The 26,771-nt window shown below is 47.8% G+C and overlaps 1 protein-coding gene across 8 annotated transcripts in view; it reads right to left on the reverse strand.

Moving 5' to 3' along the window:
• ARHGEF7 (Rho guanine nucleotide exchange factor 7) overlaps positions 1-26,771 on the reverse strand; it is a 145,276-nt gene that overhangs the window by 106,859 nt on the left and 11,646 nt on the right. Inside the window, exon 1 of one of the 8 annotated variants that reach the window (XM_023217670.2) lies at positions 13,553-13,645. The exons of 6 other annotated variants lie outside the window; for them this stretch is intronic. The gene's annotated coding sequence lies outside the window, so the exon portion shown is untranslated. Of the gene's footprint in view, positions 1-6,713; positions 6,733-13,552; positions 13,646-26,771 lie in introns of those variants that run through there. One more of the 8 variants, XM_023217673.2, reaches the window with a different exon arrangement.

Below are 26,771 nucleotides of genomic sequence, written 5' to 3' on the forward strand. Positions count from 1 at the left end.
ATGTCCACAGACCCAGAAAGACGGTAGGGAAAAGTCGCCCTGGGTGTTGAGGAAGAGGAGGAGGAGTCATCGAGTAGTCCATGGTGGCAGAAAGCAAGCACCTGTCACTTGAGTCAGAAAGGGCTTCTCAGGGAGGGTGACAACTGTGTGTGCTCCCAACGGAGGTACAGACTGTGGAGCAGAAAAAAGGAAGAGGGGTGAGCCATGCAAATGTGGACCTAAGGCCACCATCCGTAACAGGGGTATCAGGAGTTCGCTATCTGGTGTCCCTTCCCCACTGCTGTCCAGTCTCTAGGCCCAGGCTGATTGTTCCTGGGCACCCAGCTCTCTGACTCCTAACCCCACAGAAGAAACTGAAGCCAAAGGTGCTGGAACCAGTCATCAAAGGCTCTACAATCTGGCCCAGACTCAACTTCCAGCCTAAATTTTTGGCATGCCTCCAAAGGAATTCGATTTTGGCATATTCCTAATTTTATGGTTACACCAAAGCAGCCACATTTATTTTTAAGTTTAGTTCCTGAACTAACACCTGACAAAAGGAGGACTCATTTGGACATGAGGAAGATGGGGCTTGGCTGGTCACCAGCATCCATCTGGCAGGCTAAGGCCCTTAGGGTGACCCTACGTGTATGCACAGGCAACATCAGGGAGCTTATAGTCACCCCTGCTCCCAAATATGAAAACCTCTGACCAGAGGACGACTATTAGCAGAAATACTCACAGTGGTTTCCAGGATAGTGTCAATCAAAAAGAGTATTATTGTAAAATAAGAAGGTTTCAACAGGCACAAGTTCTAAGAGCTGATATCGACCCAACCTAAAATTTTCACATTCAGTACACTATGTTCCGACTTCCTCTACCTCTCTAATCCAGGCTCACTGCAGCAGACAGTACGGCTGCTTTCATTCACTCCCCTTGCCCTGCAAGGAAGAGTCTGCATCGGGCCCAGTGATATCCATCAGCTTCCTACAGGCTGGGGCAGGCCTGGCCACACAACTTTCTCTGGCCAATGAGATACTGAGAGGTGAAGCCGGCTGGGTTTCTGGGTCAGGTGGGGACTTGGAGAACTTTTCGGTCTAGCTAAAGGATTGTAAACGCACCAATCAGCACTCTGTGTCTAGCTAAAGATTTATAAACACACCAATCAGCACTCTGTAAAAACACACCAATCAGTGCTCTGTGTCTAGCTAAAGGTTTATAAAAGCAACAATCAGCACTCTGTAAAAACGCGCCAATCAGCACTCTGGAAAATGAAACAACCAGAAGCACATGGGTGGGGCCAAATAAGGGAATAAAAACTGGCCACCCGAGCCAGCAGCGGCAACCCGCTCAGGTCCCTTCCACGCTGTGGAAGCTTTCTTCTTTCGCTCTTCACAATAAATCTTGCTGCTGCTCACTCTTTGGGTACCCACTACCTTTATGAGCTGTAACACTCACTGCGAGGGTCTGCGGCTTCATTCCTGAAGTCAGCAAGACCACGAACCCACCCAGAGGAACAAACAACTCTGGATGCGCCACCTTTAAGAGCTGTGACACTCACTGTGAAGGTCTGCAGCTTCCTTCACTCCTGAAGTCAGCGAGACCACGAACCCACCGAAAGGAAGAAACTCCGGACACATCTGAATATCTGAAGGAACAAACTCCAGAAACACCATCTTTAAGAACTGTAACATTCACCGCGAGGGTCCGCGGCCTCATTCTTGAAGTCAGGGAGACCAAGAACCCACCAGAAGGAACCAATTCCGGACACAGTATGACAGAAGAGGCAGACACCAGCTCTGAGCAGAAAGGACGCACACTGGTTCTAAGCAGAAGGCTTGGGAGCCTTCAGGTGTTCCAGGCAACCTCCTTTTTCCTTGCCAATGAGATATTTTTTTCCCTTAAATGAGAATAGCAAGGCTCAAAATGGAGCTATTCTATCAGCCTGGATGCTGACGAAAGAAGACACTTGCAGCAGAGCCACACCTTATCTGCAGCTAACACATACTGACATAATAAACCTTTGGGGACTGTAAAACGCTGAGATGCAGGAACTGTTTATTAACACGCCATCATCTAGCAGGAGGTGGCAACATGTCCATATTCCGTATTTTCCCCAACAGAACCTATTCCTGAAAGAGAGGAAATGCATCTTGCAAAAACAAAAACAAAACTCATTAAGTGAAGCAGTCAGGTCACTGAGAGTAACTTTTATCATTTTAACACAACATAAAAGTGAGTAACTCTTAGCTGACTAAGATACAGAGAATTCTCCATTATTCAAAACAAGGAATACTTATCAACAGAGTACTTATTCCATGGCAAACAAGGTTTTCCCTTTCTTCCCAAATTCTAAACGTAGTAATCACATAACTGCTGACGGCTGCTGTTTTACAGAAATCTCCAAGAAAAAAAAGACACAAATGCAAGTCGGCCCTGAGGGAGCACATTCTTTCACAGAAGCCTCTCGGCTGCTGATCCTCTCGGCTGATCCAGCACCATGGAGGAGGAAGGCAGGCAGGGAAAGGATGGATGGCAGCGGACTCTCACAGACACGCGCTTGGCTCCACCCTTTGCCTGCATGCACAGATGCTGCTCATCCATTTCTACAGGCAACTCACTCTGGAACTCAGTGGCCCAAACGACAAGCATCTGTTATCCCAGTTTCTGCGCGTCAGCGTTCAGGGCAGCTCAGCTGGGTGAATGTGGCTCTGGGTCTCATGGGAGGTCGTTGAGACGTCAGCTGGAGCTGCAGGATTCTGGCAGCCTTGAGGCCTTGCCGGGACTGAGGAGGTGCTACCAAGACAGCTCCACAGCATGGCTGTGAGCAGGAGCCCTCAGTTCCTGAGTCCTCAGAGCATGGGCAACGCACTCCACAGAGTGAGTGACCCCAGGGCACACGCAGAAAGGAAACCAGGGCCTGCAGCTTCAGGAATCCTATAAGCTAGCCTCAGCAGTCAGGTAGGCCGTGCTCTGTTCATTAGAAATGAGTCATCAGCCCCACCTGTACTCAAGGAAAAGCGAACAAGGCTCCACCTACAGAAGGGAGGAGCGTCCAAACACGGGAAGACATTGCTTGAAAAATCACCAGCAGATCCACCCACTCTCAGGGTGCTAGGTTTTCTCTTCCAGCTGAGTGACCACACCTTCACACTGGATGTCAGATGTCACAGCCACTCTGCAGAGCAGACACAACTTGACGAAGAAACAGGTCACAGAAGAACACCTCAATGTTTGAGATTTGAAAAGCTCCCTACTGATACCCTGATATTAATGACTTTGCCTCACCCTGCCTCCAAATTCATAGCAAGTGTAGAAATTCAGGAGTATCTTCCACATAATAAAAATGGCAAAGCAAGCTACATCACAAGATTGTGTGATACGTCATAATGTGTAACACAACGTACATTATGAAAACACTTCATACAATAAAGATCCTGTGTCAGAACCTTTCCACTACGAGTAAGTAAACCCAACTCAAATTGGCTTAAACAAAAAAAGGTTCACACAACAAACAAGTCAAGAATAGCAAGAGCCACAAGCTCAGAACCAGGAGGCTTTCTCCGCCTTTCCTACTCTCCTGAGCGTGCGCTACAGTTTCAGGAATGGTCTCCCTCATCAGGCAACAGGACCACTGGCAGCCCCAGGCCCATACCACCAGGTCAACACCTCAGATGCATCTCGCTGGACCCAGAGCCCACCACATGAGCCAATTTCACAGCCAGTGAGGCAGAACAAGGAGAGCTGTGCAAGGAGCCAACAATAATGGACACAGCATTCTAACAAACCCACACATCAACATGTATTGATAATTTACAGCACAAAATTTCAGACAGTCCCCCAGAGCTAAGTGACATCACTGTAGCACTAGGGCCACATAAACGTAAACAAAGGGGATCCCAGGCAAAAGGACACACGGTGACCAGCTCTACTCCAGCCCAGCTGCTCTCACACCACCCTCGCAATACCCTCACCAACAAGCACGGCAACCTTCTCCAACCCCGTCAGCACTGACACGAAAGCAGAAAGAATGCCTCCTGCCTCCATGGTAGCGCTGGCTGATGCACCTCTATGTAGACCCCAAAAATCAGACCAGGGAATGGGGGAAGCAGTGGTCATCTTTTTGCTTCTCCTCGCTTTCCACCATCTCAATACTGACAGAGAGGTCTCTGCAATGTGGAGCGCACGCTTTCTGGGCTCACTGAAGCTTTAGTGGTCTACATCGCCCCCAGTCAGCTCGCCTCCTCCAGTGACTTGATGAGGAAGTTATTCTTCACACAAGAAATTGTTATTTTTGGCACAGCTCTGGAGTGTGGTTTGCAAAGTTTAAAAATATAATTTTGTCCTATCGCTGTCAAATGGAATTTGTGATTTCAGAGCATGAGTAAAAAATAAATCTTAAATAAGTGTTGCTATTAAAAGTTTAATGCAAATGGTCCATATTGCTGGGGACATGTGAAAAACAGAAATCCAGCAATACGTTTTCGCCTTCCCTGCTTCTGTAGATTTTGTACTTAATCCCACCTACTCCTACACCCCAGGGATAAAATTAAAGTCTGATGATGAATGCTATCAATTACGGCACTTTCACCCAACATGCACCCAAATGATTTATTTCACTTTAAAATGAGAATCAAATCTTATTCAATTTTGTGGATTCCACTGTATCAACACCCAAACACTAGGACAGAGAACACGGCTTCAAAAAAGAAGTAACCAAGTATTTTAGGTAGTTTCCAGGAAGGGGAGGGAGGAGCAGAGCGGGGAGGCAGGAGCACAGCAACGGGAAGGCAGGCAGGGCTCATCCTGCCAAGATGCTCTCTGCCTTCTGCAGGCCAGGAGCAACCTCCACACGAGGCAGGGAAGGGCAGCCCTACCAGGCAGGGGAAAGGAAGGACACCTCCCTGCCTAGGACCACAGCGTGCTGTGCTGGCCCGCACACAGCCCGTACCTCACAGTGTAGACTGCATGCCAGTTTATCTTACAGGCAGAAAACACACACACACACACACACACACAAACGAGCTCCCAAAAGACAGTGTGACAAACGTTACAAAGGCAGAACCAAGATCGGAGCCCACCAGCCTGGCTCTGCCCACAACACCACACTGCCAGCCAGGAAAGGACACCAGGGAACAGTGGTGTCCCACCGCGGTCATGCAGGCAGACCAGGCAGCACTCAGGGGAGCAGGGGTGGTCTCAGACACAACTCACGGCGCACACACACAGCCCATACAGCCTACACGGGTCCCCAGACTTCTGTCTTCGACTGCTAGGAGCACACGCCTGCAAAGAACAGCCTGGCTGTCGTCAGCAAGTGAACACATACCACAAAGAAGGATCTGGGCAGATGCAAGACACCAGCTTGGGCTAACAGTAAGTGAAGCAGGAACATTTACAGCTATAAAGGCAATACGCCCATTCCATTAACTTCAAAACTCAAGCAGTTACAACGCTCCAGGTTTGAGAAGTTTCTCAAGATGGCCGACTACAAACACCTATCTAACTCCTATCCCTCCCAAGGTGGCGCCGAAACCACAGAAAGAAAAAGCTTCTAAAAATTAACAGAGAAAGAACCCGCTTAGTGCAAAAAAGGAAGGGAAAGTCTATGAACAGTCTAAATAGGGGTGAGGAGATTCCTGGGGACGGGACGCAAATGGAATCCGAACAACCTAACAGTTCTGAGCAGCACTTGTAGGGCAGCCCCAGGAGCACCAAAGACAGTTTTCTAACACAGGAAGGGGACACACGACCGACTTCAGCACGACAGCCCCTTCTTCCTGATGGGAAGCCCGGCACCCAGACCCCTCTCTAATTAAAGAGAAACTGCTGCCTGCACTGAGTCTAACCGGAGGTGAACTTCACCCTCTCTAATTAAAAAGAAGCCTGCTGCCTGCACTGGATTCTAACTGGAACCTGACGCACCACTAGGCCCACACAACAGTCTCCGAGAAAAAAAACAAAGGCAATTCTACCCAGAAGCGAAATCCCCCGGGAGCTTCATGCCAGCCTGGACTATCCCCTGTCTGAAGTGTGACACAGGAAACAGGTGCAGAGAAACTGTCTCCCTCAGCTCCGCTCGTGGAGCTGCTTCTAGAGCCTTCCATCCGATTCTCCCCACCTGCTCCCAGACACATCACCCGCACAGTGAAGCCCACGGGGCCGGTAACCCACACACGGGACTGCATGGTCCCCTCCACTCTGATGCCAGTCAACTGGGCTTTTATTCACAAACAGGAAGAACCCATCAAGGCCACACCTGATAGGAAATAACAGCACAGCACAAACAGAACTGACCTATGACTCCCAAAAAGATGGAGAAGATGCATCTCCCCCTCCCTCCAGCTGAGTGCAGCTAAAAGACCTGGATGCTGCCTACAAAACCAACGTCAGCCTCAGAACGTGAGAGAGGAGGCAGACCGGCTAAGGGTTTCAGGGCCGGGAACCATGCCAGCAGGTTCTCTGGGTTCTCTTTTTGCCTCAAATGCTCCCAACAGTGCTAAACAAGCCAGCAACCCCAACAGGTGCAGACGAAAAGCCTCAAGAAAAACCTATCCTCTCTAGCTAAAGCACCAGGACAGGGCAGCCTAGCAGGTAAAAAACCACAATAACCATCTGTATTAGTCCATTCTCACGCTGCTATGAAGAAATACCCAAGGCTGGGTAATTTATAAAGAAAAGAGGTTTCGCTGGCTCACAGTTACACATAGCTGGGGAGGCCTCAGGGAACTTACAATCACGGCAGAAGACACCTCTTCACGGGACAGCAAGCGAGAGAGTGCCAGGCAAACGGGGAAGCCCCTTATAAAACCCTCAGATCTCGTGAGAACTAATTCCCAATCGTGAGAACGGCACTGGGGAAACCTGCCCATGATTCAATTATCTCCACCTGGTCCCACCCTTGACAGGTGGGGATTATTACAATTCAAAGTGCGATTTGGGTGCGGACAGAGTCACGCCGTAACACCATCCTACCCCAACCACACAGAGAGGGTTAAAAAATGCAGTCCCACCCCCACCCGGCCATAAGCAAGTGACCCCCCTCAACCCTTCCCCACAAGGCCTGGTGGAGACTTACAGAACTCCTCATCTTTGACACAGGAGAGAAGTCTAAGACGACAAGTCAAGAAATACAAGAAATACAGTTAAAAGGTGACCACTAAAAAAACTGAAAATCATAGAACGGTACAATTAGCAAAAACTGGGATTTAGAGGGGCTGTGGGGAAGGTGAGAGACAGGGCGAGTATATTAAACTCCCTCCCTCATAAGGAGGCCATAATGGGAAAGAGAAGAGATGGATTAGAAGGGGGCTTACAGGTAAACCCACAGGACCTTATAATAATTGATAAAATGACACTGTACATGTAGTTTAGGCACTCTCTGATGCTATGCAAATGTAACTTTCAGCAGACAACACGGAAAGTTCAAAGGGGGTTTGAGTGATTAGAAGAGACAAGTTCAAAGGAGGTTTGAGCGATGAGAAGAGGCGAAGCCGTCGATGACGTTGGAGATGAGACCTGAGAGTAGACCCATCAAAAAACATCCAGAGAATCAAAACATTTGTCAGACAGCTTCTGAGAGAAATAGAAAAAAATAAGCTTATAACCACATTTTCACTGAGAAGATTTTTGTTTAAAAAAAGAAAAAGGAGCCAATACTCCCATCTGAATGCTACAGAATGCTATACCTCTGTCTGCCTTCTCCACTTAATTTCCAATTCCCAGTACATGCCCACTGCATATGTATTTCAAAATAAGCGCCATTTAACAGAACTTGCTAGCACGAGTACAATGCATAGCATGCGTGCCATGTGACTGCTAGCAATCTGCCTTCCTGTAACTCGTGACTATTTACACCTTGCTTCTACCTTGTAGGGCCATCCAGATGCTCAACTTACAACAGGGTACATCCTATTAAACCCACTGTAAACTGGAAAATATTGTTTAGGTGAAAATACATTTGATTCACCTACACAACATCACAGCTCAGTCTAGCTACCTGAAGTGTGCAAAGAACACTCACATTAGCTTACAGTCGGGCAAAACCACCTCACACAGCGCATATTTTATAACACACTGTTGAACAGCTCGTGTGATGTACTGAATACTGAAAACCTGGCTGCATGGGTACCCGAAGCACTGTTTCTACTGAATGTGTATTGCTTTCGCACCATGGCAAAGTCAAAAAATCATAGAAGCTGAACCACTGGAGGTCATGAACCGTATCTGTATGAGCCTACAGATGCTAGGCCCAATTTCTCTGAACCCTAAAACTGCTTTCTAAACATCAAGTCCAAGTCTCCCGATGGCAGGGGCAGAGCTGAGAGCGGCCACACTGAGATGGAAGCTGGGTGCAGTCTCCAAGTTTATCACAGCCCAGCCAACTCCGTCGAAACTGAAGTTCCTGGTATTCGTCAGAACCCAGGCCGTGCTCCCCCACCCCTGGGCATGCCACCTTTGTTAAGAGGCCCAGCCATGCCCACAGCCAAGCAACAGAGATGCACAAGGTGTGGGAAGACCTTCTCATCCTCTCGGGCTCCTAAGACGTAAAGGCGGACGGACCCACACTGGAGAAAAGCCTTTTGTGCCGACAAGCTTTTACCACCACAGGCAGCTTCAAGGTCCACTGCATGACACACGGGGCAGTAACAACTCAGCACCCCGTGGAAGGAAGTGGCCAGAGAACACGGAGGCTCCATCAGGTACAGAAAAGGGGTCTCCGAAATGCTTCCCAAGGAAGTCCTGAACCCTCCGGCGAACAGGGACCTGTCACATGGAGACGTCACACCAGCATGCTCGACACCATGAAGACCAACGAGACTGCTGCGATCCGGAACGGCGGTGTTCTCACCCTCCCGGTCTCCAATTCTTGTGAATTAAGGCCACTCTTTGAATAAAACCCTCCCAGCTTCCTCTGAACAAACATCAGGTTCAAGTTATTCCATCCCCTAGCAGTCAGGATGCACAATGCTGCAGGCACTTCAGATTTCCCTTGACTCCACATTTAGGACAGCTCACCAAATCCACAACGCTTTGTTGGTTCAGTTCAACACATCAACCGGAAAAGCTCACAGGCCACCCAAGCAGCAGATTACCTGCATAATGTCTGGCCCTCTGCCCTTTCAAAGGTCACTTCCTACCTGAAGCTCTTTCCTGTTTCCACCCGGAATGTTTCTTCCCCTCTCTAAATCCCAACCCCATGACAGCTGCACCTCTCTTGAAGCACTTATAGATGCTGCCCCCTATTCAGGTTACATGGGTTCCTTCCCCTTCAATGCACTGCTCCACGATGCCTCAGGGCACAGATAGCTTGTTCACCTGTACACTCCCTCAGGGCAAGGCACCCAGCTCAAGACACTTCCTCAGAACCAAGTGCAAACTCATGAACAGCACCTGAAGAAATACTCCAAGTTCTCCACCACAATGAAATCCAGACTATGCTCCCCAGTTGTTGTTGTTGGGGGAAAAAAAAACATGATCTATCTAAGAAACACCCCAAAGGATCTCATAACTGTCCCATCTCTTTCTGGGCATGCTCCAAGTCCTACGAAATGACCTCCACCTCTTCCAGGGGCCAGTTCTAAACTAAGATTCCAATAAACTGCCATAGACAAGATAAAAGTAGGTTTCCAGGTCTTCTCTCAGCAAAGGGATGTAAAATGTGAAGTTGAGACAACCCGACACCCTTAATACACAAACTTACCAATCCCAAAGTTGCCTTGTCGTGATCCTTCTAAGACCCCCATGTGATCAATGTTCAAACTCTTGACCATGATCCACACTAAAAAATGCATTTCACGTTATAACCAATACACACAGAATCCATAAAGTTGTTGAACAGTTTGAGTTTTGAATAAATTCACCATTAAGAGATAAACAATTAGCAAATACAACAAGGACAGAAGCTACTCAAATTTTAAAGTTGCCATTCACCTGCTTCAATTTATTTTCCAAGTAGTAAGTCTTCACTCAAAGGCCTTCACTGAGTTACACATCATGCCCAGAATGATGGGGGCTTTTGAACACTAACATTTTTGCAATCAGACATCTTAAATCTTAATTAAATGTCCTTCCAGTTGCATGATACAGATTATGTATATTATCTATATAAACACACGTATTAAAAACTCAAAATGCAGAACATTATGGACACTACAGCGTGTAGTTCCCCATAAAGATTAAACTTGCAGGTGCCCACAATCTTCCACCAACTGTGCTGCTCTCCATTCTCTTGCTGGAGCTGATCTTTAATTCTCAATCTGGAAGTTCTGAAATCACCATAAACCTGGACTCCAACACCAACTATGCCACCTAGTAACTGTTAGACACTGGGCATCTTCCTTAACCGCTCTACAGCTCAGTTTCTCCTTCCTGTAATGCAATCACTATCTCTGCCTTACAACATAGCCTTGTGGGGCTTCTGGTACTGACAAGCTCCTCTGGAAGCAGCAGCTGTTACTGCTAAGCTGCTGCTATGCATTTTTTAAAGAATCTTACATTTCCACCCCTTCTATATTTCCACCATTACTTCTCATAAAATGGAAAACATCCTATCTGTATGTGTTCCTTCCTTGTCAACCAACTTCTTTCTATCCACTCCTGAAGCTCACATGGATAAAGTTCAGCTCATGGCTTCAGGCTGAGTCAAAGACTGATGTTTTGTTTGGCAATGAAAAGCTTGCAAGAGAAGTAAAACAGACCTCAGAAGTAAATGACTAAGTTCACAAATGTTATAGAATCTTTGGATTCTTGAAAGCAAAGTAACATTTTCTCCTCTCCCACATACCACAACTTCCTGGCTTAGATGCCCACCACCACCCTCCAGTGCCCCATCAACAGGAGCCTGAGGCCCTAAAGAAAACTTCAAATGAAAGGGCCTGAGAACCACCTGAACCACCACAACAGGAAGTAATGCAGGCAAGGATCGGCAGTGGATGCTAGAAGCATCAGTGAAAGGTTTGGGGGGCAGAAGAGTCACGTGTTTTAAAATATCATCCACGGATAGAGCACAAAGGGAAAGCCACCCTCAGAGCAGAGATCTGGTGGACCTGACTTTAACCTCGTGACCAAATGCGGCACCAGCAGCGACGGAGCCCAGTACCAGTAAGTGCCTTCCGCCGGGACCCAGTGGGAAGTACAGAGCATCACCTATGCAGAGCTCACGTCAGAAATGTCTAACCCGAACCAAATCATGTCCGGACTGCAGGCCATGCTACACACTAACAAGCCTAGATTCTCCAAAAGCGTCAAACCCTAACGTTAAAGTGATAAAAGCAGAAAAACGATCCTACAGGAAAAGAAACTAGAGACAAACCAGATGTAATGCATGACCCTTGTTCAGATCCCACATTTAACAAAAAGAAAAGCCATAAACGTCACTTTGAGGCCACTGCAGATATCTGAATATGGATTGCACGAGGGATAACATTACAGGATATAGCATATGGCAATACAACAATGTTAAATTTCTGAGTGTGATAATGACACCATGGTTATGTAGGAGAATGTTCTTATTTTTAAGATGTACATGCTGAAGTATTCAGAGGTAAGGATCATGGGATCTACAACATGACTTAAATAGTTGGCAAAATAAAGTAGAAACAGGCATCTGAGGCCGAGTGCAGTGACTCATTCCTGTAATCCCAGCACTTCAGGTGGCCCAGGCAGGAAGATCACCTGAGGTCAGGAGTTCAAGACCAGCCCGATCAACACAGCAAAACCCTGTCTCTACTAAAAACAAACAAAAAACATTTAGCTGGGAGAGATGGGCACAAGAATCGCTTGAACCCAGGAGACAGAGGCTGCAGTGAGCTTAGATTGCACTACTGTACTCCAACCTGGGCAATAAAGCAAGACTCTGTCTCAAAGAAAAAAAAACAAAAACAAAAAAAAACAGAAACAGGCATTTGATATTTGAACTCAGAATGCTGGTGATCTGTGAGAAGGGCACATGGATGTTTACCACACTCTAGTCTCCCAAACTTTCTGTTACTTTTAAACTTTTCAAAACTAAAAAAACGGGGGACGCAGCACACTAAGTGGCTCTCTCTAGCATCCACTCACCATCCGTAGCCTAGGAGAAAAATAAAGCATTTCACTCATCATCTGTGGGCCTTTCGTGCAAATGAACACCCACAAGAACAATCCTTCTGACGGGTCCAACATTTCTTAAAGATCTCAGTCGCTGCCACACTAATCTTCCCCTCAAACTCTCGGCATAGCTGGGCTGGCCCAGTTCTACAAGGAGACGGTTAGAGAAAAGTGTGGCTTCCTCCCTGCCTTTTCCAAGCTGGGTGGGTACCAGCAGCTGCCTCCCTGACGGATGGCCGGCACTCCTCACCAAGCCCAGCTGGACAGTGCTAAGTACCAAGCTAACTCAGTCAGAAACTCTCCAGAGAGACGCTGGGGTCAGCATGTTTAAAAAACACTCCCATCTCAGAATCCCAAGTGGATACCACCCAACCTAACCTTGAAAACTTCCCTGAAGGTCAAGAGTGAACATTCCATCGGAATACCGTATCACTTCTGAGCTGAAGACCACGCCCTTTCTCTAAACTACCAGAGAAAATACACAAGGTAAACTGACAAAAATCGGGCCAAAAATACATATTTTGGATAAGAAAGTTATTTTTAAAAACACATTAAATGTAGACTGCACATCTAACTATGGTCCGAAAAGAACTGAGGGTTTTGTGTTTTTGTAATTACTCACTGGGAACCTACTCTCTCGCTGGTTCCCAGGACACAAGGGAACTCCTCAGGAACTCAAGAGCGCTGCAGGGCAAGCGCCTGTCGAGAGAGAGAGAGAGAGAGAGAGAGAGGACTTCCCATCCCTACAAAGTCAGCTGGCATCTTCTTGCTTTATTTTTAAATGAAAATAGAAAAGCGATGACTGAAGGATGATCAAAGAGCCTGCTTTGCTAGCCTTAGTCAAGCTGAGAAACAGGAAGTGGAGGAGAGAGGAAGGAGGTCGAAGGACAGGCACTGAGTGAACACAGAATTCCCCGTGCGTGGAGCAGAGGCGGCGTGCTGTTCCAGGGTTCTCAGGATCACACTGTGTGCCAGTTCAAGCTTCACACTGCTCCCACTCACTGGTCATGACTGTCTCTGCTTCATTTTTCACAAGGACTTTTAGAAAATAAAAACATATACCCTTCTTAACACTTTTTTCCCACCATCTGGCCAACATCAAACATCCTTGTTCAACAGCATGTCGAAAAATGCACATGACCTAATATATTCAAGACAACACCTATTTCATACCCAGAAAGACACGCCTTTTACCCACTCTGGGCCACTCTGTCTGAGGCTAGTGAGCAGTTTTCCCAGTCCCAGGGACAAACGTCGTCAGCTGAGCTAGTCCAGACAAGTGGCAGCGGGGCAGCAGGGCCTAATGCGACCGCCAGCACTACCGCGTGAGAACCTGCAAACTCACCAACGTGGCTCAGGGATACTGGGAACACATTCTCGGGGGGTGTGACCCTCCCCTTCTCAGTGAGCACAGACCTGCTCCTTGGATTCCAGCCGCATGCAGAACACACTGACTCCACTGACGGCCCATCTCATACCCCACCTGAGCTCAGCTCCCAAAATGACCGACGGGCCTTGACCAGTTTGCAACAGGAAGAATGCAGACTCCTTGGAGGGTAGAGGGACAAAAGGACGATAATACAACATCATGTGTGTCTCTTCAATATGCACGCAGGCACAGAAACAGGAACTACATCACAACAGACCCAGCCGCAGCCCCGGCCACAATGCACCAGCTGTGTGGCCCTGGCCCAGTTCCCAGGCCTCTCAGTACCTCCATTTCTCCCCTAAAGTGATGCCCGCTTCCTCAGCACTGTTACAGGTTTAAATGAGTTAATTCTGTGAAGTCAATGGAACCATGCCTAGCACAGAATACATGCCACTTATTTATAAAGTAAGTCAATCGGCCGGGCATGGTGGCTCATGCCTATAATCCCAGCACTTCAGAAGGCCGAGGCGGGTAGATCACCTGAGGTCAGGAGTTCGAGACCAGCCTGGCCAACATGGTGAAGCCCCATCTCTACTAAAAATACAAAATTTAGGGGGGCGTGGTGGTAAGCGCCTGTAGTCCCAGCTACGCGGGAGGCTGAGGCAGGAGAATCGCTTGAACCCAGGAGGCGGAGGTTGCAGTGAGCCAAAATCCACCATTGCACTCCAGTCTGGGTGACAAGAGTGAACTCTGTCTCAAATATAAAAAAATAAACCAATGAGCAAATACTACCTAGGGACATCTCAGATCATGTGACACGCCTGGAATGGAAAGCTCAAGAGCAGATGGGAGACAAGAGCAGGACAAAGGTTCCCACACGGGGGTCCCACTCATCATGGTTAAGCTCCTGGACGTGACCCTACCTGATGGGAAACTTCCCCGGGGGGGTGTTTAGGCAGTGAAAGGTGGCAGGCAGGCAGGGGCTGCGTGGGTCACCCCACAGGGCACAGCACACAGTGAAGAGAAAGGAGACAGTGGGATCTAAGAAGGAAGCAAAACACAAGTCCCAGGGGCCGGCCATCTAACCAGATCCACCACACAAACGGCAGCCGGACGCCCGAGGGGGAGGGGGCACATCACACACAATTCTCAGGGAATAGACACTGCCTTACACACCTCAAACACTGCAGTCTGACAGCGAAAAGTATCCTGCTCACCTACAGTCATTCTCCACATAGCAGCAATGCTCGTATTTTCTATGGGTAAAAGATCAGGCTTAAAATCCTCCAGCAGCTTCTGGCCATCATTAGACTAAAATCCACACTTCTATCAACCTACAGAAGGGGGCTCAGAGTCCTGGGCAGAGCATGGTGCTGGTGACAGACCACCTGTGTGGCTGACAGGGTTTGGCTGTGTCCCCAACCAACCGTTATCTTGACTTGTACTTCCATAAACCCCACGTGTCACGGGAGGGCCCAGTGGGAGGTAACTGAATCACGGGGGCGGTCACCTCCATGCTCTTCTTGTGACAATGAGTTCTCACAAGATCCAATGGCCCTCCAGATGTCTACTTTAACTAAGGCAAGACAGTGAACTCAAAATAGCACCGTGGGAAAACTTAGTGAACTAAGCCACTTACGCCCAGACAATGCATGGCATTTCCTAGCTCCTCGTCATGACCAGGAAGTCATGAAATGCAAGAGCAAGACTGCAGAAAAGGTGAAGGAAGAGCAAGAAAGGGAAACAGACAAGGAGATGTCACAAGACAGCAAGATGGCCTCTTCCCCGCTGGGTGGGCAGAAATCTGTCGAGGACCAAGGGTTTAACAAGGGTCTTTTCCCTGCCCTTCGCTCTGCATTTCTCCTTCCTGACGCCATGTAAAGAAGGATGTGTTTGCTTCCCCTTTTGCCACAACTGTTAAGTTTCCTGGGACCTCCCCAGCCCTGTGTCACTGTGAGTAAATTAAACCTTTTTCCTTTATAAATTACCCAGTCTCAGCCAGTTCTCTACAGCAGTGTGAGAAGGGACTAACACATTCACAAAGACTCAACCCCTGTGCCTCAGTTTCCTTATCCACAAAAAGAAGTGGGCAGTCCCACCTCCCACAGCTGCTATGAGGATGTCTAAGGCAATACCTTTCAAAGCGCCTGGAACAGAGGAAGCCCAGTAAGGAGCCAGCAGCTTGGGAGACCCACCCCTGGGGCCTCCAGCTCTTCCCCCACACACTCACTTACCCAACTGCAGGCTCCATCCAGCCTGCAGCAGGCGAGCTCAATTCCATCTCAGAGCCTTTGCCCAGCCACTCTTCTGCCTGGGTGTCCTTCCCCACACTCACAGGGCAACACCCTCAGCTAAAAGGGCCTCCAGAGAGGTGCTCCCAGGCTTTGAGTCTCACACGGCAGCCCTGCTCTCCCACCCTCTCCCATTCCCTCACTCCCCCCCCCCCACTCTGTTTTCTTCATGGCTTCCATCAGCACCAGGAGTTCTGTCATGAACATGCATGTCCTCTGCACGTTCTGAACCAGACAAGTGTGGGCCTTGTCTCTAGAGCTTCTGAGACGGTGTGGGACCCACAGTGGCACTCAGTGCCCAGCTGCTGAATTATCCCACCAACTCCGTAGTGGCTATTTCAGTGAACTATTATGAAAAGAAATGAACAGCTTACCACAAACATTCCATTTAGAGAAGCCGGTCCCACTCCCAGAAGGCAGCTCTACCTTCTGAAAGGCCACAGCCTAATTTAATTCAACTTAAAACAGGGAAGAGTCAAATTCACACTGCTGTATGCTCCCAACAGAGGAGGACGCTTAAGGAGGAGACATCAAGATCCCGAGACACACAATGGATGGAGCCTTTAGGTTTCACCCGACAACACAAGCACATGCGCTACACAAAACCAACCCAGCGACCGTCGGCAACCTCCAGTCCTTGCACCTCCAGCTGAGTGACCGGCAAACTGCTTCCTAGGAGCTGCAAGGACCTCCCGGTGTCTCCTCTCCTTTGTGCTTATGACCCCCAGGGTACAGACGAACCAGACCGCTGGCACAGGTGAGGCACAGTGTGTGGACACAGCGCACGGCAAACCCGGAAGGTGTGTTTTCACAAAGTGGACAAGGTGGCCCTCCAGATGTCTACTTTAACTAAGGCAAGACAGTGAACTCAAAATAGCACCGTGGGAAAACTTAGTGAACTAAGCCACTTACGCCCAGACAATGCATGGCATTTCCTAGCTCCTCGTCATGACCAGGAAGTCATGAAATGCAAGAGCAAGACTGCAGAAAAGGTGAAGGAAGAGCAAGAAAGGGAAACAGACAAGGAGATGTCACAAGACAGCAAGATGGCCTCTTCCCCGCTGGGTGGGCAGAAATCTGTCGAGGACCAAACGGGGAGAATAAAGCCTTCCAAGAGTTCGGAAGAGATGAAGACGCCAATACACAACAGGTGCCACAGACGGATTCCACAGACACTACCGTCTGGATATTTTAACGGTGCAGTTAAATGTCAAAATCAGTACATGACCTTAAGAGTATAAGCTCTGAGAAATAAAATAGTGACCAATTTTAATTATCCTCAACCTCAAAATATGTCAGTAGTCTCTATAAAACATTACCTAGATTTTAAATAGCAGCAAATATCATTCCTTTTTTCAAAACACACCTTTTACACTGAAATAAGCTAACACTGATTCTACCTTGTTTACCTCAGGTGCTTCATGTATCTCATCCGAACAGTACAGGGGGAGGGCTGGGGTGCCAGATAAAGGAGGGAAACTTACCTTGTGAATTATTAATACCAATGGGAGATTACAAATTTGTCTTGAAAATTAACCGTTTTATCAAAGTAATCACTACACAAGTTGACCCAGTCAGTGCAATGCAAACACTACCACAAGCAGTTAAGCAGCCCGATAGAACTGAATGGCACCACATCCCTCTACAGACACCCTGTCTCACAGGCACACCCCACCCACCCCCTGACCTCCCAACACTCCAAGACCAGGTGCTGTAGGCAGCAAACGACATCCTCAAACACGAGACATCTCCATTCAATGTGGGGAGAGGCAGTGGTCTCCAGGCTCACTTGGCAGCCATGAAACACAAGCCGGCTTAAAGTTGACCCTCACAGCACATCCAAAATGTGCTTGCCAAATTGCCAACCTCCTGGGAAAGCAATCCATGGATGAAATGTCCGATCAGTGAATACACTGTGTCCCCAGTGAGCACTCTGACTCCACTCTGCCCTGTCCCTCCGCATCCTGGGGCAGAGCTTACGCTACAGAGCATCTCCAACCGATGCCACAAAGTAGGCACAAAGGTGGAGCATCCTCAAGACAGACACAGAGGCCTGGAATTTGTCAAACTCCTGATATTTTTCTTGGTTCTGACTCCCCAATCTGACCCTGCTACTCTGTGAAGATAAAAGTGACAGGAAACCTTTAAAAGGGGGCAAAATATCAAGACAAGTTAGCCAAGCACACCACCCCTCCAGACTGCCAGGCTCTGAGACCGGCCAGCCCTCCCAGGCAGTACGCATTCCACCCCAACCACGGCTAGGCTGTTTCTACCCAGAAACGCAACATGTTCTGGGGGAAGTAACTGGCAGGATCTGTGTGCACTCTGACACCAACTCTGTGAAAAGAAAAAAGGTGTGGGTTGACAGTGAGCATGTGGCATTAAAAAATGCTGGAAGGAAATATGGCAACATGTTAATAAAGGTTAACTTATTAATGATACAAGTGGAATGGTTATTTTTCCATACACTTTTCTGCAGTTTTTATTTCTATATACAGGTTGAGTATCCCTCATCTGAAATGCTTGGGACCAGGAGTGTTTCAGATTTTGGATTTTCAGATTTGAGATGCTCAACCTGTCTACACACATAGCTACTATAATCGGGAGAAAAAGGCAGAATCAATAATGTCTGACTGGAAAACAGCTATGCCTAGTTTGTACATGCCAACTCCGGCTGCTGTCGCACAGCAATGGCAGAGTAACTTTAACAGAGGTCTGCCCCACCCCACCCCCACAAGATAGTTAACTATCTAGCTTTTTACAGAAAACTTTGCCAAGCCTTGCTTTACAGCACCAGGACCCCTCTCTCTACTATTAACCCAGTCTGCAGGGTGCTTTCACCAAGTGTGCAAATGACAGTTCAAATCTACTGCAAGAAAAAAAAGGCTTTTTAAAACCAAGTTTTATTATGGCTTGGGGCACCTTTGAGGAAATGGTTCCCAAAAAATGTGAAGGTCAGAAGCAGTCAGAGAGGATGTGACACTGTGACAGGATGAGGTGATCACAAACTTCCCTGAAGCCTTGGAGAGTGACACCACTATGTGACTTGGAACTGGAGGATGCCATGGCTTCAGGGATATTAAGAGAATATATACTTCCAGGACCACATTTCCACGGAGACTATGCTCTAAAGGCCCCTAGAGCACTGATTCAGGTAGTGCTTCCATTTAAAGAACTGAATTCATGCTGTTATAATCTCCCTTATCAGCTTATAAGAGCTACTTACGTACTTAGAGCACCAGCCCCTCGTCAAGGTTACGAACGTGTTCTCTCAGGGTACCGTGTACTGATGCTCTCTGCCACTGCCTCGGGCTGTTCAGGCTGCATTAAGAAAATACCATAACCTGGGCGGCTCGTAAGCCACAGAAACATATTTTCACGGTTCTGAAACTGGCAAGTCCAAGATGAAGGCAGGGACTGATACAGTATTTGGTGAAGGCCTGCTTCTTCACAGCTGGACTCGCTGCAAACTCACATGGCACGGCACGAGAGCAGAGGTCTCTCCGCGGCCTCTTTTATATGAGCACTAACCCCATTCATGAGCCTGGTCACCTCCACAGGCCCCATCTCCTAATACTGTCACCTTGGGGGTTAGGATTTCAACATTCAGACCATGGCAGCCACAGAAGAGCTTTGTTTTTAGAGGCTCATTGACTTATCTCTTCCTTTTTCTCTTGAAATCAAACTTTAACAGCTTTCCCCAATTAGAAAAGCATTCACCAAGCGAACTTCAAAGATCACGCTGATGTTTACTCCATCATGTAAAAACTGCTCATGCAAATTGAACACATACACAACGAGCCAGCTTCCTCAAGTAAAACAGCAAAGCGTGAAGGGGAAGGACTTGTAGATTCAAGTATGTCACCTGGAGCAGTATTAAAGTGTAACTCTATAAACAAAGTGAGATTATTTTGAATGCTTTTCACTCTATTTTTTTTTTAATTTGCTTTCAAAGACTGTCATCAACAAGCCTCATCCAGCACTGAGCGGCCACATGCTGCTCAGACACCTGTGCCTGCACACACAACTGCCACACTAGGCTTGGCTACAACCAAAACCCAAATACCTCAAATCTTGATGGCGACAGCAGCGCCAGCCCACACAGTTAAAGATACGCCAGCCTCCTCATCACAAACAAAATGTGGAAAACACGGTACCTTCCTCGGGCTAATTCCATTTGGTTATACAGACCCCTGAACAAAAGTAACTCTAAGAGTGCACTGGTGACCTTAAGCTTAAAGTAAAAGCCAGTTCTTTCATGTGTGTTCAAGCCCTTGTTTAACAGATTTCAGACGATAATTTTAAAAGAAGAAAATACAGCGCACACAAAATTCTTAGTTCCCTATTATATGATGGATATTTGGTATGCATGCATTTTTCTTATAAACACAAACAATAGAAAAAGGATAAAATGCTTTTAAAAATTAAAGATAACCACTGCTGCTTTTTATATCTGCAACAAAAAAGACCGAGACTGATTATCTGCTATCTGCCATAAATTAAATTCCCAAATCAAACTTCTTGTCCCAAGTACCCAACAAGCAGGTCTCCCATTTTTACCTCAAACACACAGGAGCAGGCTGTGCTTCCAGGAGCCTGGGCACCATCAGTTGGCAGGGTTCTCCCAAGTCCTCCCAGAGCAGAGCCAGACCTTCAGGGCAGCCACCATCATCTCCCAAGGAACCTTCTAGAACCTTCCAGAAAATGAATCTGGCCTAAGGGTAACACACAGCACTTTCCACAGCCACTCAGCACTGCATTCGGTAAAGGCAGGAAGACTTGAGCGAGCAGCCTTGTGCAAGGCAGGCCATTGATAACACAGGTAACATGATAAATTCTCACCCAGCTTCCCTACATAAGACATAAAATAAGAAGGAATTCCAGTGAGAAGGAAGAAAATGGTCAACAGAAGAGCACTTCTGACATCCACGTTTGGTCTTCCTCAGAAGATTAACTGTGCCAGGCACGATGGCTCATGCCTGTAATCCCAGCACTGGTGGGAGGCAGGTGGATCAGTCAAGGCCAGGAGTTCAAGACCAGCCTGGCCAACATGGCAAGACCTGGTCTCTACTAAAAACACAAAAATTAGCCAGGCATGGTGGCAGATGCCTGTAATCCCAGCTACTCGGGAGGTTGAGGCATGAGAACTGCGTGAACCCAGGAGGCAGATGTTACAGTGGGCTGAGATCATACTACTGCACTCCAGCAGGGAGAACAGAGTGAGACTCTGGTGGTGGTGGTGGTGGTGGTGGTGGTGGTGGTGGCGGCAGCGGAGGCGGAGGAGGAGGAGGAGGAGGAGGAGGAGGAAGGAGGAGGAGGAAGGAGGAGGAGGAGGAAGAGGAGGAGGAAGGATGAGGAGGAAGAAGAGGAGGAGGAGGAGGAGGAGTGACTAGCTTTTATCACGTTGGCTGTGAGAGCAAATCCTAAAAGCGTCACCTCCGCAGAGGGGCCTTCTCTGACGACCCAATCTAAGTCAGCACCCACGCACTCTCTTGCCTCACCCCCCGATATTCTGCAGTTGATGCTCATGACAGTTTTATTTGTTCACACACTCATTCCTTTGCTTAAGTGTTTCCCCAACTAGAATTACACTCCCTAAGATGCAGGGCCCCTCCTCCCTCACTCATCAAGCCACCTCCAGCAACTAGAACGGTGTCTAGCAAATAAAGGTGATCATTAAATGTTCATCAATTTAACAGCATATAAATAGTATCTTAGAGTAAAATTAATGACTCCAAAGTTAAAAATATATTTCCACCAAAAAATCTTCCAATAATGTCTCACAAACAAGGTCCCCGTAGCTTCAGCACCATACTGGTTACCATGCAATGACCAGGAAGAAGCCTCTGTGGCTGATAGGGCTCGGTTCTGTGTCCCCGTCCAAATCTCATTTGAAGTGCAATCCCCAGTGTTGGAGGTGGGGCCTGGTGGGAGGTGACTGGATCGTGAGGGGCAGATTTTCCCTTGGTGCTGTCCTCGTGATGGTGAGTGTGTGCTGGCAAGATCTGGCTGTTTCAAGATGTGTGGCACCCCACCCCACTCTCTTGCTCCTGCTCCAGCCAGTTAAAAGGAGCCTGCTTCCCCTTTGCCTTCCACCACAATCGTACGTTTCCTGAGGCCTCTCCAGAAACATGGCAGATGACAACATCATGCTTCCTGTACAGCCTGTGGAACCATGAGCCCATTAAACCTCTCTTCTTTATAAATTACCCAGTCTCAGGTATTTACAGCCATGTGAGAACAGACTAATACAGTGGCAGTAATGACCTCTGCAATTCTCTCCTAACATATGACTTTCCTCTCTTCCCAATAAGGCCAAGTGACTTTTGTAAGGATTAAATAAATTAGCACATGTTAAACAGATTTGCCTCTGCCTGGCACATCCCCATAGTAAGCATCCCCAAACTTAACCACTACTATTGTCATTATCTGTTACCTAAGCCAACTTCCCAAATTACTAAACACCCAAAAGTTCAGAACTACTGATTTAAAGAGAAATGATAAGGTCTGCTTCAAACTGTGAACAGCGAGTTGCTGTCTGCATCACCTCTGGCACAGGCACCAAAGAACATATTGCAGGAGCACTGTCACCTACCCTCCTCACATCATCTAATACTCCTGGCTTCCATAAACACTCCACTGGCGATTAGTCATCAAGGAACCTATTCTCTCAACACAGCATCACTTTCTTGGAGTTAACACATCAAGACTACAAAAGTATGTCATGTTTGCATCTTTAATATTTCCTTTGTTTAGTTTCAAAAATCATCTCTCAAGCTTCAAAAAATTAAACCCAGGTTTTGAGAATCTGTAATTTTGTTCTGGGGGTGAGAATGGACAATTTACTGAAACCCTTTCACAACCTTCAAAACTGTATAATCTATAAGGATATCCCTTTTCAATCATTACCTTTCAAGACTGAACCTGAACAATTCTTGCCTATTTTATCCACCTCTATGTGGAAACCCTGGTATTTTCCTGTTAATGTTCCAAGTTCTCGGAACATTCTGAGAACATAAAGACATGGAAGGAAAAGTGTCAACTCTCCACTCGTGTTTATCCTCAAGGCCGCATGAAGAGCTTGAAGAAATCTGCAGGAGGCGGGGACTCTGAGCCTGGAATGGCAACAGCTGCTGGGTGGCTGGGCAGGCCTGGAGGGGACCCACACCCCTACCCAGTGGGGCCTCATACAGCTGTCGCACATCACAGAGACAGAGTGGATGAGACCAAGCAGGGGAGCGGCAGAGAAGCAGGCACAGGCGAGGGCTAGCACCTTCCACCAGCTACCCTGGCCGTCTCCCTATGACCTGGACAAGAGGAAAAACCTAGCTAAGCCAGGACCCTCCCCTCAGGCTCCCGGTGCCCAACTCCTCAAGAAGCAAACTGAGCAGAAGGAAATCACTCTGCCAAGGAGGGAACATTATCGAGGCTGGACAGTCACCCTGTTCTCCTACCAGACTCCACACTGTCACACCGAGAAGGTTTGGTTTTACTGTTCAAGTGTCCCGTGAGGAAGGGGTGGCTCTGGCATTCTGTCCTCTGCAGAGTGCCTCATGTAGCTGTCTCGCTCCGGTGTGCTGCCCAGCACGGTGGCGCCCACAGGAAAGGCACTACGTTCTCAGCGGAAAGAGGCAAACTGCGCAAGGGCATTCCTAGTACGGCCTCAACTCCTGAAAAAGAGCCCGTGTGTGTCTCAGCGTTCAACCGTGGCTCCTGCGGGAAGCAGGGTTAGGGTGCTTCGGAGGGAGAGAGGGGAGTGGACACTTCCCTTTACATGTGCCTGTGACACTCTGTTTGCTCAGAATGCACACATGTCATTTATAACTAAGAAAATACATTGGCTAAAACAACGGACATTGCACCAAGGGATCTCATGTCACACATGCAGGGCAAAGAATGATTCTCCTGAACTGGGGGACAGGAGTGATACAAGGAGATGAACAGAGCTACACCCTCATCTTAGACAGTTATTAACTAAAACTGATAAGAAACAACAGTGCCAGGATACACCATGGAAAGGAGGAAGCAAAGACCAAGAACCACCACCAGCTGAGAGTGTGTTTCTGGGATAAGGAGGGTGCAGGAGGACTGTTTCCTTTTGAGGCTCTAAGTATCATTTATCTTTCAAGCTATGTGCAAGTCTTATTGGATAAAAGAAATATAAAATACAACTTGATGACAACGTGTGCTCGGCTTCTTCTAAGCTCACATATAAATAGCCCAGAGATCATATCTATGCCAACTTTTACGCGACATGACCACAAACCTATTTTCGCACGGTGCTTCTCTGTGATTTTCTGATGATAAAGAGGAGCTAAGTACCCTAGCACTGAATGGCTGCTGTGGATACACCTGACCCAAGAACAAACCTACTGTTTACTCAGGTGGTTACAGCTTGGCCAGGAAATGAGCAACAGCAGTACGCACGTCTAGTGGGCCTCGGATGATCCGGGACAAACACCTCCTCACTTCCTCCCCCAGCCCTTCCCCAGGTATTCCTTCATTCTCTCTGAGGCATGGCCATCCTCCCCCCCGCAGCACCTGCCCAAATATGTGTTGAAGACTCTCTTCCACATGGCACAGACTAACAGGAACATCACTCCCCACAATCAGAACCTGCTTGTGCAGAAGCTGAAGCTGATATTCCCAGCCCAGGCCGCGTCCCGAAGTCCACACCTGATCTTCACTGAGGCATCTCACAGATATCCTAACGGAGCATGTCCGAAGCTGAGTGCCCACATCTGGCCCTGCCAGGCTTCCCCATCCCAAAGGCAACTTCTTCTAACGGCTCAGGCCAAACCCTTGGTCCTCCTTTATTCCTCTCCCGCATACCCCATCCGGTCCATCCATAAATCATCTCATCTCCACCTTCTTGATAAAACTAGAATTCAATCTCTCCTGCTACCTATGCTGACAGGACTGTGGTTCGAGTCACCATCACCTGGAAGGTCACTTGGATTGCTGCCATCCTGTCCTCTTTGGTTTCCGTCCTTTTGCCCTTCAGTCTTGCAGTCTATACTCAAAACAGCAGCCAAAATTTGGATCCTGTTTAAAATGATTAAAACTCACATCACATCCCTTCCCGCCTCGGCCCAAACACCCCCGGAGGCTCCATATCACTCGGAGGAAAAGACAGGACCTGCAGGACCACCTGATCTCACTCCCTGCGACTCCCTGGTCTCATGTCCCATTATTCCCCACCTCTTCCAAGGGTCATGGGTTTTATTCTAAGACATTAGGTAAAACCAGAGTCAGGAGGAAAATGACCAAGATCAGCCTTGCATTTCAGAAAAAACCGTCTGGAGAAAGGCAAGGATAGACTGGCCAGGGGCTGCTGCAGTGATCCAGGTGAGGCATGTGGACAGCCTGGGCTAATGGTGGTGGATAAAGAGAAAAGCCAAGACTCTGGGGTTACTAAAAGGAAGATGAACCAGATGTGACAGATGGCAGGGAGTGGGGACTGCAACTGCCAGAGGCTCTCCTGGAGGCTGGTCTTTAAGGCCACTCTACCACCACTGTGCTCCCTAGCCCTGATCTCACCCTTTACTCTATAAAATGTCCCTCTCAAACCATCTAGTTCAACCAGCCAAGCATGAAGAACCTCAGGGACAACAAATTTCCATTTGAGTCTCATGAAATTTACACGAGGCCATCCACTCTGGATTCCATTTGCTAGAAAATGAGAGACTACGCAGAGCTGACCACTGAATCCCTCTCTCGTGCCAACAACTCAGGAACATGAAGCCCTCAGCTGCACCGCTGTGCAAGACACTTCTTTCCGCCTCTACCCTGGCTACGCTGAGTTGGTTCAACAGACTACAGCTAATTAAGACCAAATTCACAGTTGCTTTATCAAGGGGAAGGGGATAGATGCAGATAAACCAGAAGGCTTGTTCCTCCAAGAAGGTTCCTCCACAACCTTCTGGTTATGGCTAGCAGAGAGTACACAGAAACTTAATATTTTCACGTTAGACAAAACTCAACTGCATTTTTATGGTGGCAAAACAGCCTCGTTACTTTACTGCGTGTGTTAAGTGCTGCCGGTACTTGCTGAACAACTAGCTGAGATACAAGTGACGCAACTCTTGGGTGAGACCAACTGACCAGCTGCACTGGAAACAGTTACCCAGCTGCCCACATGGGCCAGGCATGAACACCTACTAAGGGATCTGTGTCCCATGTCAAGGGCCAAAAAGGGAGAACAGAATCTGGAGCTAAGTCCTCTTATTAAACTGGTAGCTCGTGTAGAGAGCAGCAGCATCACTGACTCACACAAGCCAGGCTCTGAAGGAACCTTACAAGCATACTGTCCCAACGCCCATCCTCTGGCTAGTTAGATGTAATGTGAGTGGAAAGTTCTCTCCAATTCCTCGGAGAGGCTCTTCCCCTCCACTCAACCCCAACGTGTTCTCTGATGGGTAAGTTCAAGCTGACTTCGACTTCCCATCTGTTTATCATCCCAACACTGGAGAGGATGGCTTTCCCAAAAGGATCCTTTAGAAAAACAAAACCCACAGCCAGTATTATCACGAGTCCTTATTACCGACAGGTAAAATGGTGGCCGCCTTGGAAGCTGAGGCAAGTTTTAATGCATGAGAGATGACAAATTATCTTAACTTCCTATCAGGAGGAAGTACTTTAAGCAATTCTTATACTGTTCTTGCTGCGTGAGCACGAAGTGTTCCTGGGTATCCAGGCTGCTTTTCTAGTGTAGACAACTAGACTTCCCCCTTCATTTCAGATCTTTGGAATGTCCTAATTGTCTAGATCAGCACTATGCAATAGAAATATATTGGGAACCACAGATGTGATTTCAAAATTTTTAGTAACTACTTTTAAAAAGTGAAACAAAGTTAGGGATAGCAGGGATTGCTGAGGGTTATTCTTATCCCAATTCTGCTCGCTTGGGGTCAGGGACACAATCATGTGAGGAAAATGATGATATCAACTTCAGACAGCTACTTTTAGACTGGGTTAACAAACACTTCATAATGGGGCCTAAGCCATGATAAGCACTCAGAAAATGCTGCTTACTCCAGTTA

Source organism: Piliocolobus tephrosceles, chromosome X (genome assembly GCF_002776525.5).
Source record: "Piliocolobus tephrosceles isolate RC106 chromosome X, ASM277652v3, whole genome shotgun sequence".
NCBI classification, from domain to species: domain Eukaryota; kingdom Metazoa; phylum Chordata; class Mammalia; order Primates; family Cercopithecidae; genus Piliocolobus; species Piliocolobus tephrosceles.